Source organism: Argiope bruennichi, chromosome 11 (assembly GCF_947563725.1).
Source record: "Argiope bruennichi chromosome 11, qqArgBrue1.1, whole genome shotgun sequence".
NCBI lineage: Eukaryota > Metazoa > Arthropoda > Arachnida > Araneae > Araneidae > Argiope > Argiope bruennichi.
In genome coordinates, this window is record NC_079161.1 from 38,352,139 (window position 1) to 38,370,379 (window position 18,241).

Genomic DNA, 18,241 nt, shown 5'->3' on the forward strand with positions numbered 1-18,241 from the left:
GAAAAATGAATTGTTTGTCATAATAATGATAATAAAAATAAAGATAAAACTGCAATCTACAAAAGTTAAAATAAAAACGCAGCCTTATGTACAAATCATTAAAAATTTCTTAGAATTGTTAGGTTTTCAAGAATCTAAAAACACATTTTTAAAGCTATTAGAATGTTTGAGGATTGCTTAGAGGTATATTTTTAACAGGGCTTTTGGAAATTCAAATTAATCAAAATTACATCTAAAAATAAACACACCAACAAAAAGCAATTTAAAAAAAAAAATAGAAATTGATACCTAAAATCTGTTTTTTTAATATTTGACATTATTTTCAAATAATAATAAACACTTAATAATTAACTTAATAAAGAAACAGTTATTAATTTAATTAAATAAAGTAATGAAATTTTATAGATAATTTAAGAATGAATTTTTTTAATAAATAATTTTTTAATAAATTTTTAATAATTTAGTAAGTAATTTTAATAATAAAGCATTATCTAGTACTTTGTATGCACACACAACTACTGTATAGCAAAATTTAAAGATGGAAAGCACATTTCCTATATTATATATTCAAAGTTTATTTTTAATGAGAAAATTTTCATTTTTATGTTATTGCAAACATTGTACTACAGTAAAATTCTCAATAAATGCAATATAAATGCATACAGCAGCGCTTATTGATCATTAAAAGTTGATTACTCCAGTGTTGCCAAATAAAAATACGAATTAAAAAAATTAAATAATTAGAAAAAGTCAAACACTTTTATTATTATTGTTATTATTATTGAGAAGAAATAATTGTCTTTCATAAAATTATATCGTTTGCATTTTTTTTTTCTTTTTCGCCTTGATTAAATTACGAAAATATTAAAGAAACTGAATAATGAAAAATGTAAGTTTCTGTATAATTAACAATTTGCACTCGAAACGTTTAAAAGGTTTGCATTTCTAAAGTTTTCCCATATTGGCCTGCATTTCCCTATATTGTATCTATATACGGTCATAGAGATGTTTGCTTCGTTATCTAGAGATAACTTATCTCTATATAACTTGCAATAAATTATAAGCAAATTATCTCTAAATAACTATGGATATCGAGATGCTATAAAGTTATGTTATCTAAAGATAACTTAAATTTATTATCTATACCTATAGAATTTCTTTTTATAATCTCATTTTAAACGCATTAAAGATTTTATGATCTCATCATCTTTATACGGGTTTAAAGATAAGTTCATTTTACATCTCAGAAGAAATATTTCGAAAAATGTCGCTCATTTGGTCAGTTAAACTTAGCCAAATGATCAACCAGATAAGTCATACAGTCACTTTTTCCATCTTAAATTATTATTATATTTCTTAATAATCTGCTAAACTAGTAACTATGAACGAAAAAAAAAAGTACTATTTTTTGCTGAACTTTTACAATAGTAATAGCGGATTTTTTGGTTATTTTTTTTAAATTTGAAATTTGTATAGGATTTCAAAGTACTTATTAACAACAATATTAATAAACTGAAATACTAGCTTATCAAAAAGAAATTTTTGAATTTATTTTAGTCCAGTATTATCTATTGCCCTGTACTCCCTTAATCTGTTTATTTCGCTTTAAATAATATTAATAAAAAACGATTTTTTAAAACCAAATTAAATATAGAAAACAGTTTTTTTCATGAAAATATATGGTAGGCAATAATAATAATAATATAATAAACAGTTGAGATACATAAGTATGATGCAATAATGGCTTTATTTACGAAAAAAAATATATTTTTTTGATATAAGATATTTACTTATTTAATGAGTCATCTACAAAGTCTGATTCTAAACTTCGCCTTTTCTAACTTTCTTCATTCTAAAAATATCTATTCTTAACTTATCTTTGTCACAAAAAAAAAGTTTTAAAAAATATTTTATTAGATGATTAGCGCGGGAGCCATTCATAAACTAAAAATAGAGCGATAATGTGCCAAATATGGTTGATGCTATTTCCATTCAACCAATGAGAGGCGATCTTCCGAATGATGCAACCGAGTCGAGATTTTACGTTGGCTTTTACGCTCCACGACTTCCTCTCTTTTTGCATTGTAGCTTCCTCGGTAGTTCCGAGAAGAGTGCTCAGCTGTTATTACTTTACGCTGCAATTATAGCGGAATCTTTGCTTTTGTGAGCGGATTTCAACAGTGATTACACGTGTGGATCTTTGTTGTTCCAATACCGGTTCGCTGGTTTTGAAAAATAAATAAGTACTTGTAATCATAACATCTATCTATTTAGAATTGATGTTTCTTTGTTGTACGAGTGTTTTCATTCGAACTTGAGTTCTTTGTAATCGAACTCTGTGCGTTTTTTTAATTACTTCGAAGAAAATTGCTCTTAATGCTTATTAATTTTTTAAAATAATTATTGACTGTAACTTTAATCTTTACTTTTTAGAAAATCATGCAATGGTGTTTAAAATAATTTTACAGTCGGGAAGAAGAACGAATCGATTTCATTGATATAAAACATAAATCAAGTCTAAGTACATATTTTTATCAATAATTTCAATAGTGGCGACTGGTCCATTAGTGTTTCATAACTGCAATTCCCTTTTATATTATTTTCAAATTTGTTTTCAATTTTATTTAACTGTTTTTTTTTCCCCGCAAAAATAGTTCGATGAATAATGAAACACACACACACAATTAAACTGAAGAAAGAATGCAGAAATTGAATCAGTGTGGAGAAAATACACAGACTTGAGGCTTGACGGTATTTTGCTCTAAAGTTTCAAAATTTTTTCACTACGCATCGCAAAGTGACAGATCGGAAAGCTAGCTGCTTTATTTCCCTTAATTCAACAATGGCTAGACAAAAATCGCTGCAGCCTTGGTTTGGTGCTCTACCGAATATAACTCCATATCCAGGGCTTTTTTTTTTTTTTCTTCACTTCCTATCTTTCGCTATTTTATGGTTTCGGTATTTCCTTCGTATTTCCACGAGAAGATCACATCTTGTTTGATGCACTTTCATTTTCATTTCTTAGAACTCATTTATTTAAAAAAGATATCTGGGAATTTTCTTAAATACACTTCAGACTACCACAACTAAAAAATGTGGCTTACTAAAAAAAAAAAATGTGTCTGCTCATTTTTTTAACTCTACGAGTGGCCGTTTATCTTACCTGTGCATTGTTCCATCCCGTTTCCTTCCTTCTTCAAAATGTGCAATCGATTCCAAAATTAAATTAGCGCGGCATATCGAAGTGAACCGTATGGTCATGAATTAACTTCACGAAAAATAATAATTTTCAGATGAGTTGTGATTTTCGGCAGAACTGAAATCGTATAACCGTTTTGTAAATCGGTAGTTGGCCCGTCAATTGACCGATTTCCCAACTGCAGCTTCAATATATCTACGGAAAGTCGGTACTTTTACGGCTAAAATGCTGATTTAATACAACTAATTTGTAACCAATCCTTGCAATTTTGTTAAAAACTGCTTAATAACACTGGCCGATCATACAGTCTAAGCTAACAGGATTTCAAGTCCAATCAGATACACAGATTAAATTATTTTTAGCTACAGTAATGTCCTGTCTTGAAGCACCACGAAATACTTTTTTGTGGAAGGTATTTCGTAATTTTGAACAGTGATGTGATGACGAGAACAACACCAGAGCTCAACACTTCTTTCTGTACATTTCCACGCCATACTAGTAGAAGGACGCTTGACCTTCGGCCTCATATTCATCTATTTACACACACATATATATATATATATATTTGGTTGAAGCAGAGTGCAGGTTTGAAGACAGACGAGACGTTGTATTTTTAATTTCGTGTTATTTTCTCTTTAATATCCATCTCGGGAAAACAATTTATTTACAAGCAGAAGTAAAAAAGAAGCATGAAACAAATGATCACTAATCAAGATAGGATTTCCGGCCACGCGCGGATGGAATACATATGATGACCTTTGACAAGGGCAAAAGTATCACTTTCATTTGATACGTAGTACTGATGGAGCATTAGTTTTACAGAGAAATTAATTAAACCGAAAGTGGAATTGGATCACGAAATAAGAGAATATTTTTAGAATGAAGTTACTATGGGCTAAATTAAGATAAAATCTTGGAAATTAATTAAATTGAAATTAGAATTTATATATATAAAGTGAAATTTGGTTGGGAACTTGGAACATTTGGTCCCGACAGAATATGAATATGCTATCATTAGTGAAGAGTCTTTACACTGTGTGGGGTGGAAGTTTGGGAAGAAGTGTGCAGGTTCTAGTGTTGTTCCTGTTCTCTGAATAAATTTCCATACTGTAATGATCTTTGGTATCCTTTGCATTGGCTCGGAACGGGGAAAAAAAGCGCTGTTATTTATTTGATATGGAGACAAGTCTTCGATTTCATACATCTAATTACTATTCATAATATATAAACATAATTTTGAAACTTTTGAATGCGTTTTGATTTTATGGTTATAATATATAAATTCTATTTTAAAACTTCTGCATAGGTTTTGACTTTTGTTGTCATGATATATAAATACTATTTTAAAACTTGTGCATACGTTTTGACTCTTATAGCCATAATACATAAATACTGTTTTAAAATTTTTGCATATAGTTTGATTTTTATGGATATAATACATAAATACTATTTTAAAATTTCTGCATGTGTTTTGACTCCTGTTATCTTGATGTATAATCACTATTATAAAACTTCTGCATACGTTTTGACTCTTATAGCCGTAACACATAAATACTATTTTAAAACTTCTTCATGTGTTTTGACTCCTATGGCCATGATATATAAACACTTTTTAAAACTTATGCATACGTTTTGACTCTTATAGCTATAATACATAAATACTATTTTAAAATTTCAGCATATATTTTGATTCCTATGGATATAATGCATAAATTATATTAAAAAAAATTTCTGAATGTGTTTTGAATCCTACTGTAATGTAACTGTAGCGAGAAACTGTCAGCTATTTCTTTATACTATTATGGAATCAATTTATACGACGTTATAATGGTATGATAAGAAATAAGTGCGCATGTCTTATAACCAGATGCTTCCTTACGCAGTGCTGTAAGCCATGTTTTCAACCACCAGCAAAATGTGCAATGGATTGGAAAATTAAAATGGCTCGGCGCACTTCGAGTGTATCGCGTGAGTTTGAATTAATTCTACTATAGTTAAGTAAGGTACTAGTTTCAGCTGTTGTGTGAGAAAAATTCTGCTTCATTGATTTAAGACATAAAAGAATATATCGATCGGTTTGTTAGTTTTAAAATAAAGAAGAAAGTGTTGCCTTTAATTCTTATTAACAGGTTTAAACGGATTGTTGACTGACATTTTAACCTTCGTTTTCGAGAAAAACGGATCAACGATTTCATGTTGACACCGTTGATCCATATCCAATGGTTGCATGTTGCTTATCTTTTTTAAAATATTATTTATTTCCAATTTTTGAAATCTGTTATTTGAGGAAGAAACTGAATCGTGAGGCTTCCAGATGTTTATTATTATTATTATTGTTGCCTATGTATTTGGCCAACTTTTCTTTCTTGAATGCAAAATATACAAAAATAAAATATCGAATTTCTTTCTTCATTTCATTTCATTCAAATTCAATTTCCGTTCTTCTAAGTCAGGATTTTTTTTTTTTTTGAAAGATACTACATTTGTTTATCCAGGAACAAAGTGCATAAAATTCGCAAATAGAATAGATAAATAAAATTTGGTATATGATTGATTTTATTATTAAATTGTAGATCTGCTAAGATTTTGGATCAAATCCACCAAACGATTAGCCGTTATCCATTCTGTGGTACATATACATGTGAAAGCTCAGAAACACATAAGCTACATAGAGGACAATCTATATCTGGTTTTGGTACCAAATCATACATCCGTATTAATTTTTGAACTTACATTTCTACACGTATCTGCGATTCAATCCATATTAACCCTTTCTAGGGCCGTGGGAAGTATGCTTCCCACCAAATTTATCAATCTTTGTATGAAATTATGTAGGTTGGCATAAGTTCTGACAAATTTTTTTAGTATGTCAAAAACTTAGATGCTTCAGTTCTTTATCTCACACAAAATGATGTGTCTTAATTATTAATAAACCAAATTAATTAATTAATCAAATTAAATTTATCTAATAAGCTAAATGAATCCCTTTCCTTATTCTAATTTCAAGCCTAAAAATATTTTAACATAATATGACTAGAAAAAAATGGACTTTAAAGGGTTAAATTGGAGGTTCATAAAATAATAGTTTCCAGAGCCAAATTATAATTTTAATTTAGAATCGTGCTTTAATAGTCCACGAATTTATATGGTTTTCTTATTAGATAGAGAAACATTTATTGTAATTTCACTCTATAAAGAGCACCTGATATGCTTAAGCGTATCCAAATGATTTCTGCCTTTTAAAAATTTATTTCTAATTCAGATGCATAAATTCATAATTTCTGGAACTAATTTATGGTTTTAATTTAAAATCTTGCTTTCGCTCAACAATCTACGTTTATGTAATCAGACAGCACGTTCTATTTGAAAAATTTATTGTTATTTCATGCCATAAAAAGACTTCTGAAACACTTATGCGCATCTAAATTATTTCTGCTTCTTAAAATAAATTGCTACTTTCCCTTAAATACAAATTTTAAATTCAGAAAATTTTACAATTTACCATTCAAACGAGTTATTATGTACAAAGAGATTAAATTGAAATTCATTAATAACAAGCATAGAAACTTAACATATTCCCTGGGCTGAGAATATAAGTTCATTTCTTACATTAGTTAAAACTAATAATAAAAATTATTCACATAGTTTTTTCTGACTTACATAACGATATAACCAATATTACAATTTGTTACACTGGTACTTTAAATTACTTTTTAAATAAGTACTTTATAATAGAAATTATACTATATAATAATATTTTATATATATAAAATTACTTTATAATAGTAAGCAATAACCTTATAAACAAAATACGAGAATGTAATAATTTCTTATTTACAACATTTTAGAGAATTATGGTTTTACCTAAGTAGTAATATACAGCAGATATACTATTTTAAGGGAGGAAGGGGGGGGGGCGTGCCTTCATTTTTGAAGGTCACATAAGATCTCAGCATGGAAATGCTTCTCCACTTAGGGGAAGAGCCCTGAGCGTTAGAGTAAGAACTGGCTTTTTGACTTTTACAAGACATAAAATTCGATGAATGAGAAGAATCCAGGACCAGCCCTTTTCCTGACCTTGAAGAGCCTCCCCCTCCATCGAGGGGAGGATTTCCCCACTCTCACACCCGGTCAGTGTTTGTTGAATGAACTCTTCCTCCTTTCTGTAGTGAGTCCAACAATCTTCATTCACCTACAACGAAACTTAAAAGGGTTATCTCTTTAATGCAAGTGAAATAGACATGTATAGATTATAGACATTTATAGACTATAGTACAGGTTATAGACATGTAGTATCTCAATGTCAGTTATTATCATTGGATATCTTGGCACAGCATAGTCATGTTTGGCTCTTCTGCCATTAAACTTACTTACCTACTTTTGGATACATTTAGATCAAAACCGTCGAATGATTTAAAAGCTGTTGTGATGGCAGATTAGGCTCTTAAGTATAAAATGGTTGGCGATGATTCTGGTAATCTATCCGACAATATCGGCTACTTTTTTGTGAAGCTAAAAACATAATCTAAATAAATAAATTAATAAAAAATTAACAGAAAGATAACCATTTCATAATATTACATATTTATAATAATTAAAGAATATTACAAAACTGAAAAAGGAAAAAAAAAAAATCATTGATTCTAATTAAGAAAGAACATCAAAAAATCAAAGCGAGTGATCCTCCCGAAATTTACTCGTGCACACTCATTAATTATTCATTAATTCCGACGAACAACTGGTATAAAAAGGCGGATATTATATTAATGTAACAAAAATTCATAAACGCTTTTATACAATTTTTTATTCAAAATGAAAATAATACCAGTATAATAAATTGTTAGGAACCCTTGGATCTATGGCGCTCCTAAATTATAACTCAATCAACCAGTTGGAAAAGATGGCCCAGACTAGGAAGTTGAACATAAAATGCGTTATGTATTATTATACGAGGAAATCAAAGTAAGGACATATCCAGTTATACAAAATGTTTAATTGAAAGTTTTAGTAATCATTAATACCGACGAACAATTCATCACCAATGGCGGCATTATATTGATCTAACAAAAATTTATAAAAATCTATGCATTTTTTTAATTAAAAATGAGAATAAAATCAGTATAATTAATTTTTAGAAGCTTTTGGATCTATGGCGCTCCTAAATTATAACTCAATTAATCAGTTGGATAAGATGATCCAGACTAGGAAGTTGAACATAAAACGCTTTAATATTACACCAGGAAGTAGAGGAAAGGACATTCCTGGTTGGTTTTATGTAAATCTCATACAGTAGAATGTAAAAGGAAGTATTATATTGCAGTTCGCGAAGCACGGTATTTGAAATATGAAACCCAGGAAAATCCAAGAGATCCAGTCTTAGTGTATTTTCTGTCTACATGAGCAATATCCAGGGAAACCATGCACTACATCCATTGCAATAAAAACATAATTCAAAAATAAAATGTAAAGATGAAAACTGCCCAAAAAAAGTTACATTACGAGTGATTAAAAAAAAAAAAAAAAAAAAAAAAGTCGGCGTCCTGGCATAGGGGTAGCGCGTCTTCCCCGTGATCTGGGCGTCCCGGGTTCGAGTCCAGGTTTGGGCATGGTTTTTCTTCTGTTGTTCTATCTGTGAGATGTGTGAATGTGCCCTCCTGTAAAAAGGGGTTGTGCAAGCGAATGAGTGATGCGTGAGTGGCAAAGTCGTACTCTTGGCCCTAGTTGGCGCTACTATAAAAAATAAGAGACGCTCCCCATCAGGCTTAAATCGCTGTCTTCGTAACAGCGGGCTTGTCAGTGGCAAGTGCCATAAGAAACAAACAAACAAACAAAAAAACAGCACGAATTGGGACTATTTTACAAAAGAATGTAAAAGGAAGTATCACATTGCAATCGACCAAGCAAAGTATTCGAAACGTGAAATCCAGCGTCTATCTATTTTCAGACCAGATGAGCAAAATCCAAGAAAATCATGTACTACAATCATTGTAATAAAAACGTAATTCAAAGATAAAATGCAAAGGTGAAAACTGTCCAAAAAAGTTACATTTCCGGCAATTGAAAAAATAAATCCGAATTGCTTATTTAGTAAGAAGATCCGAATTGTTATTTAGTAAGAAGAAAAGTGACACTGAATAACAAAAATACATTTGAAATATGAAATCCAGGAAAATCCAAGAAATCCAGTCTTAGTGTATTCAACTATCTGACAAGTGTTGCCTTGAGATGAACAGTTCTAACTGAAAAGGCTGCTCAATTATTAAAGAAGTGAACCAGCGAGAGCAATTTTTTCAAATCTTTTTACCATACTCTCTAATAAAGGTGTTATCCGATAGAATGTCTTGTATGACACAACGTACAACAGTTAAGAAATATTAACCTTTGGCGTGAATTTAGCATTTTTACTGAATATATCGAGTCTTCGTTGGCGAGACTTTTGGCTATTAATCCATGACATGCAATTAATAGTATCCGAAAATCAGATTTGTGCTTTCGTCATGTTTTTCTCAATTGATTGAAATCAAAATTTGACGCAAAGCCACATTTACAAACCGAATATGATATATTTAAGTCATTGTGTTTTTCAGTTATCGCATTTATATGTTTCTAAATGTACAGATCGACAGACGGTCAGTCCCTCGTTAGATTTGGCTCAAAATTTTATAAGTGTCTACATTACAGCTGTTAAATATATGTGCCAAATTTTATCCATCTAGCTCTTTTTGTTTGGTAGTTATCGCGTAAACATATATATTCGAACACCCAGACAGACAGATTTCTTCTGATCGAATTTCGCTCAGAATTCGATTGAAATTTAAAAAAATTGTTGCAAAGACCATATACCAAATTTCATCCTTCTAGCTCAAAGTTTTTTTAAGTTATCTTTGTCACAGACAGACGGACATTTTTCAAACAATGTATTTTCGAACTTGGGAAGGTCTAAAACGTAGAGATTCGTCAAAATCTCGAATTTGAATTTTTTGACGATTACAAAACAATACGTTTTTTTGTACCACGTATACGGGAAAATAAAAATTGCAATGGAAAAGCAAGAAACTAATGGAAGTGCTGTTGATTCTCTTCTCTACTTCCATCAAGCGTTCTATGTTATACTTTACCATACATTAAATAGAATCTTACTTTGTGTTTTAACTGGAAATCCACTTCTGTATGAGATTTTTACACTCAAATTACAGATATTCGTCAAACTTAGAATCAAATCTGCCAAAGAATAAAAAGATATTGTTCCAAAATGCAAATTGGATTTTCTTCTCAATACTACGAAGCTAAACAAAGTAAACCAACGAGAATTCTCCTCTCGACTTTCTAGTACGAAACATATCATTTATATTTAATTTCACAGTACTTTGAAAAGACTCAGGTATGCATTTTTGTCTTTCATAGACTGAATCTAAAATTTGATTGATTGAGTGAGTGAGTGATTTCTTTTCTGGCACAAGGGTCAATAATGGTCAGCTACGTCATACTAGTGTTAATTTAAAATGTAAAAATTAATCGATTAAAAACAATAGAGAAATGAAAAATCCCTCAACCCCCAAAGCGATGAACAAAATACGATTACAAATTAGATATTATGTATAAAACCATTGTCATGAGTAAAGGGAAATACGTTAGCATGGTAAGGTCCACCAATTATATCTCTCATATTAGATTAATTCCTTCCGAAGTATATTATTCTGAGAAAGCGGTATTTAGAGTATCCATGTATAATATGCTGGGCAAAGAGAATAGTACCATAAGACTATTCAAGAGAATACCAGTACCACACTGGACAAGAGAATAGTAGGGTGGGATTGGAATGAAGTAGATATATGTGAGTAAAATAATTTTGACCCAACCGAAGTCTTGTCAACATTCAGTCTACAGTTGATAGAATCAGTTTTAAAACTAGCTTTTTTTAAACCAAATTTGAAACAAGTAAATGATAAGACTCCACTCTACCAGACAGAATGCACATTTTTCTATTTTGTTCCAAATTTGACGAGCGGTACTATTTTAGCCAAAAGATCTCATATCAAAATACATTTCGGGTAGTTCGTTACGTTTTTGAATTATTTTATTCGTAGACATAATTCCAAAAATCATCGGGAATGCTCTTACGAAACTTCCTCGCTTATATTATCACCCCCCCCCCTTTCCACTCGCATGAAATTGTGACCTTGATTAGGGATGTGCATGCCACGATTCCTGCATTTCGCAAGCTGAATACTCTAACCCGCCCGGAAGTACACGGAAAAAATCTGACTGACAGGCCTGCCACAACAGTATTGGCGGGAACTGAGGTTGAGTGCTATTTGATGTATATTCATTTTAAACGCCTTTTTTTTCGGCCAATCGAAACGAAAATGTGAACAAAAGTAAAAAGTGAACAATTACAAGATCACGTATCAAATTTCAGGCATTTAACGCGTTGCGGTTTTGATATATGGCGTTTATGTGAACGTAAAAATACGGCCTGATTGACGATCACTTGCTTGACAGATTTAGTCGAAAAATTTGATAAAGGCCTGCATTTTAAATATAAAAACTGTGTGCCGAATTTTATTTATTTTGTTATTGTTTTTTTAAGTTATCATATTTATATGGAAGTAAAAGTAAAAATCTTAGAAAAATCTGTATATAAATTTGATATGGGGCACTTTAGACGTCAAATCAGTGTAACAAATTCCATTCATCTAGCTCTTATCTCTAGACAGACTTCCAGCGAATGGGTTTCATTACAAATTTGATGAATATCTACATATTTGGGCGTAAAGACCACAGAGCAATTTCCATTCATTTAGCTCAAAGCATTTTTGAGTTGTTTTTCGCGAAGCATTTTTGAGATTTGTTTTTCGGACTCGTGGTGATCTGAAACTTTCAGATCCGTCAAAATTTCGAGTTTGGATTTTTCGACGATAATTATACTTTCTCTTATTATATTACATGAATGAAAAAGTAAAAATCTTGATCTTTACAAGTCTATTCGGGTCATCAAACTTTTTTTGAATGTTTATAATACTTCTCTCTCTCTCTATATATAGTATATAATATTAGTTAGTAATACTACTATATATATATATATATATATATATATATATATATATATATAGTTTACAGACTCATTGCCTCTCTATTCTATTTATCTCTCATTTTATTTTTTGCATAATTTTTTTTAAACATTGTGTTTTAGTCGCTCTCTGATTGGTAGATAGCGAGTCACCTGACCCATGACATGTGAGGTTTGTTTTACCAGGTATTATTAACCCCCGGAGGGACACCTCGAAATGAGGATGAGATGCTTCCGGAATGGTGTTTGGATCTCGCAACCCTGGAAAGTACACAAAAAAGTGGGGGATTTGGCTCCTCCCATCGATGACGGGACGTACTTTCTCCGGGAAGGATTGTACCGTGGCCGGTGATGGCCCTTAGGACTCAACCACAGTTCCCGCCAGTGTTGCTGTTGCGGCGGTCCGGTCATTCAGTTTTTTTTATCCGTGTGCTTTCGGGCGGATCGGAGAGTCAGTGATATGACTTACCAGGTATTGTTTGAAACATCTAATGAAAGCACTTGATAATGAAATGGTGATGAAAAAGAAGAATTTAATTAACACCAAATAAATATCAAATAAATTTAAACCAATATTATTTGTTAGTTCTACTTTGAGACACATCACATATTCACTTTTTCGAATAAGGGAAATTTTTCATATCTTGGATTAGCAATCATCTGAATATCTAAGCAATTCACGTGTTAAGCCTGCATTGCTGTTGTTGTTGTCGTGTAACATCTCCAAAAGTAATGGACATCCCCAAAAGAGGCTTTTGGCATTGAAGTCGCCAAGGAGTATTTTGATGTCTGAGGATGAAGAAATGAGATGTTTAATAAGATCCGTATTAATATCATAGTTATCTGGATCCTACACATTAACAATAGTTACTGTGCATTTTGGTAGAATCAATTTTATAATATGAAAACCCGCATGAATTTTTTTAAATAGTAATACAGCGTCCAGAGTTATAAGATGAAGAAAAATGCGAAGAAAGACCAAGCGAGAATGTGGAATTTTAAAAAGAAAAGCTGAACGTGAAGCTGCTAAGTTGGCGGCAAAATGTGAAAAATTGATTCAGTATTTAGCTATTAGAGATGTAAGCAAAGAATGCTCTCATTGTGGGGGCCTTGAGTTTTGAATCGGAAAATGTATGTTCTCATCATGGAAAGAGTAAGCCTCCAGTACTGAACGATTGATCCGTGGAGTTTAAAAACTTGCTAACTAGAACTAACGAAACTTGCTAACTAGTAACCGAAAACATCGGGGTTGGCGACCGAAAACGAGCAGAGGGCGGAGCCTTCTAGTTATGTACTAAAAAAAATAATTACATTTATCGATGCATAGTTAAAAACAAGTGTTTAAAATTGTAATCAGTTTAAAAACAATGTTCAACAGAAAGAAATTATTTAAACTGAATAAATTTTAATCAAATTTTAAGATATCGTAAAAATGTTTTTTTTTTCTTTCCTTCATCAAATAGAAGTTTCCGAATTATTACATTTAAAACGGCGGGGTGCAATGTAGCAGGCCTCCACACGGTGCACCCTGATTAACACTAAATCTGCTATGGCTTTTCCTCCTTCCTTGTATCGCTGATATATTGGAAGGCTAGAGATCTAATGGCGTCATTGCCAATCTTTTGGACATTTATAATAAACATTTAAAACGGCAAACAAAGTAAATTCAAACAGTAAATGGATATCAATGCAACAATAACCATATTCCAAATATGCACAAAGTTCATTATAATGGAAAATCCTCAAAATAACTTAGATATTTACATCAAAATTAAAATTGTGGCTGCCATCAATCAATCAATAAACGTTAATATTAACTTCAGAAAAAAATTATAAATTTTGATTTAGTTTAGTTATATCGTGCCCTGGTTGAAGTTCAGTTTAGCTTATTATATTAATGTCCCTTTGTAAAGCAACTCTAGTGCTATTTTGGGACGGACCTCGTAATTTTGAACCGCGGTCAGATGACAAGGACGACACCTGAGCTGGCACCGCCCCTCTCCACACCAGCGGGAGGACGCCTTGGTTGAAAGTAACACTAATTATTCTGGGATGAATCTCATAATTTTGTAGCCTAGTCAGATGACGAGGACTAAGCTGTTACTCCCTCTCCTAACTTTCGCACCACATCTACGGGAAGATATGTCGCCATGATGTTAAATTTAATTCGCACCAGGCCCACATACACGATAAATTGTTAGTAATATTGGGTTTCGAACCTATCCGCCTCCGCGATCTCCATAATAAAGTTTCAGTTTAATTTGTGTAACCTTATATTATTTTTAAAAATTTACATTTAACTATAAAAAAATATAACATGGACACAAAACTGTATTTATATCGTCTCAATAATGTGTGTGTATCTGCATAAATATAGCCACTAAAACAATGAAAAATGTGTTATATATTCAAAACATTTTAAAAATTTATCAAAAGTAGAGAAAAAAATAGTAAGGAAATTAAACGATTATCATTAAACAATTAATTTTTTTGAATTTAGAAATGATGTAAAAATTGCTTTTGTGCAATAATATGTTCTGATATAAATAAAGAAAATCGTTAAAAATGTAATTCATTTTTAATGAAAATTCAGATAAAATTTTAAAAAGGCCTAATTCATAAGTTATAATATAATTAAACCTAATTCATAAGATCTGAATATATACTTAAAAATATATTAAAACTAGATTTTACCCGCAACATCGTTCGAGTGGAAATTTTGATGTGTATGTATGAGAATTGACGGTCTGACGGTTCAAATAATAACAAATAAAAAAAAAAAATTAAAACTAACTAAAAACCGATGCACTTAAAACTATAAGCATATGCGAAAAATATATAATTAACATAAATACAATTTAGTTACAAAAACACACAATTGACCTAAATACAATTGATTTACATTGTAACCTGAAATAAAACAAAACAGCGAGTCCATATTTCTTTAAAATCAAGTCACATCTATTTTATTTATCGATCGAGATTGAGATAGCTACAACAGTACAACACACATAATTTTTTAACTTTTAATTAAAATGAAAACACAGTTGTCAACAATCAGAACACACTGCGCATGCGTGAATTTTCAACGCCAGTTGGGTTAAAGCAACGTTGGGGCAATGCAGATTAGAAATTTTTAATTTCCTTTAATCTGTTTTATTTTAATTTAAAAGTACTTCAGAATGAATCCGAAAGATCGATTCATTAACAATGTTTAATTTTAAATGCATCAAACACCAAGAAAATAAACAGAATCCTTTCAAATAATTGGTCGAAAATATATTAAGCCTAACCTCATTGGTGTGGGGAAAAAAAACAAAAAAACCCCTGAAGTCTTACTCATTTTTGGCGGGAATTGGCCTCAGATTTTTGGCGGGAAAGTTAGTTTTTAATTAATAAAAAATTAACCACTCAATTAACCGGAATAATTAGAAGCCTATGTCCTATTCCAGACTATAATCTATCTCTGTGCTAAATTTCATCCAATTCCGTTCAACAGTTATGGTGTGATTGACTAACAAACATCCATCCATCCAAACTTTCACATTTATAATAGTAGTATAGATTAGTTTTAGGTTTTAGTTACTATATTAACGTCGCGTTTGAAGCAACACTTGGGCTATTTTAGATTAGAGAAAAATTATAAGGAAATAAAAGCTGTATCGCTAAATTCTAATTTCTAATTCTAATTTTTTTTTATTAGAAAGTAATATAAAGATGTTTTTATGCGATAATATGCTTCGGAATCATTTAGGAAAATTGCTAAAAATCGGATTAATTTTCAATCTAAAATGTAATTAAACCTTTCTTAATGAATATAAGCTACTGAAGGAGTAACTATGTGCCAAATATGGTTGTACTAATTTCAATGATAATTTCAAAACATATAAAAAGTTTTTTTTCTTTTAATTTTTTTTTCTTTCAATTTTTTTTTTTTTTTTGTGTATTACGCATATAGTATTTAGCCTGCAACTATCATTACAGATAATATTCAGCTTGTAAACATCATCAAATTAAAAAGAAACATTGTATTCATTTTTTTTAAACATTCAATATTAAAAAAACAAACATTATATTCTTTTTTTAACTCTCAATATTCTTTTTTTTTAAAGTTCATATTATTCAGCTTTCTGTTTGTTTCACTGTTCGCTTGAAACCTGAAATAATCAAGCAATTCTGATGAAATATATACTAAATCGTTTGCGATAAACCAATTAATTTTGATGATCACAATTAATTTAATCTTTTGCAATAACTTCTAGAATGTAAAAATAAATAAAAAAAATTCTTTTGCATTGGCATATTAGTTTATCTAAATTAATTATTCGATCAAAAATATAAATATGAAGTCATATATAGATTTTTAATTTTTTAGAGGAAATAGAAAAATGACGTCGTAATCTTGCGGAATTTTCTCATCGACAATATACTTGTTAATTCAATGCTGCAGCATAAAAATAATTTACGTTTTTAAATAATAGAATAATAACCGGGAACATTATATTTAATAAATAAAAGTAATCATCAAACCACTGTGCACTAAAGAGTTTGAAGTTTATTATGGTGTTAAAATATATTTTTCGATAACAGAATAAATATGTAGCTTTATTTAATATCGAATGGCATCATTTGATTTCTTTCCCCTAAATATCTTTTCCTTCTTTGTCCTTGAATAATCAGCCAATCACAATCATCTTTTATTATTATTTTTTTCCAATTATTTTTTCCTTCTGGAATGATTTTATTCATTGATTTGTTGACTTATCGAAACTGAAACTTAAGTGTAACGATGCTTCTGTATCGTCTAACACTCTCGTTATTCTAAACTACCTATTTTTTTTTATTGTCTAGTGTAAATGTATAATGTATCATTGTAGTAATTTTAAAAATGCTCTCGAAACTACCGCCTGAGTTTCAGTTATGCTTCTATTAACAGTTTCAAAAGGTGAGTGATTTAAATACATAAAGAATCACAAACTATTTCTCTTTGTTTTTTAAATATTGCAACGTGTGAAATGGAAAATGTTATCTGAATTAATGAATTAATATTTTGTTCAAGTTCGTCCAATGATAGTATTTCTTTCAATTATCTTTTGAGAGAGTATTGTTGTCATTTTAAAGCCTTTTTGTAACGATCATGGAAAGTATATTTACCGCCATATTTATCAATCTTTATATGCAGTTATGTAGGTTGGCATAAATTTTCTGAAATTCTTACATAATACAGAAAGACATTAGCGTTTCTCATCTCACATAAAATGACGTTTTTCGATTTACTTCTTAATTGGTAATTAATTAAATAAATTATTAATTAACTAAATGTATTAATGAATAAATTATGAAGTAACTAAATTAATTATTAATTAACTAAATTAATTAATGAATCAATTATTAAGTAACTAAATTAATTAATCAAGTATTAACTAAATTAATTAATCAAGTATTAACTAAATTAATCAATCAAATAATTAATTATTAATTAACTAAATTAATTAATGAATCAATTATTAAGTAACTAAATTAATTAATCAAGTATTAACTAAATTAATTAATCAAGTATTAACTAAATTAATCAATCAAATAATTAATTATTAATTAACTAAATTAATTAATGAATCAATTATTAAGTAACTAAATTTATTAATCAAGTATTAACTAAATTAATCAATCATTTAATTAATTATTAAGTAACTAAATTAATTAATTATTAATTAACTAAATCAATTAATTAATTATTAAGTAACTAAATTAATTAATTATTAATTAACTAAATCAATTAATGAATTATTGATTAAGTAAATTAATTAATAAATCAAATTAAAATTGTGTAATAAGTTAAATGATTCACTTTTCTTAAATTATCTCAATATAAAAAATATTTTAAAATACCATTCTAGAAAAAATGCCCCTTTAAAAGGATTAATAGAAATGAAGGCAAATTAAAATGCAATTATGTAGATTCAAAATATTAG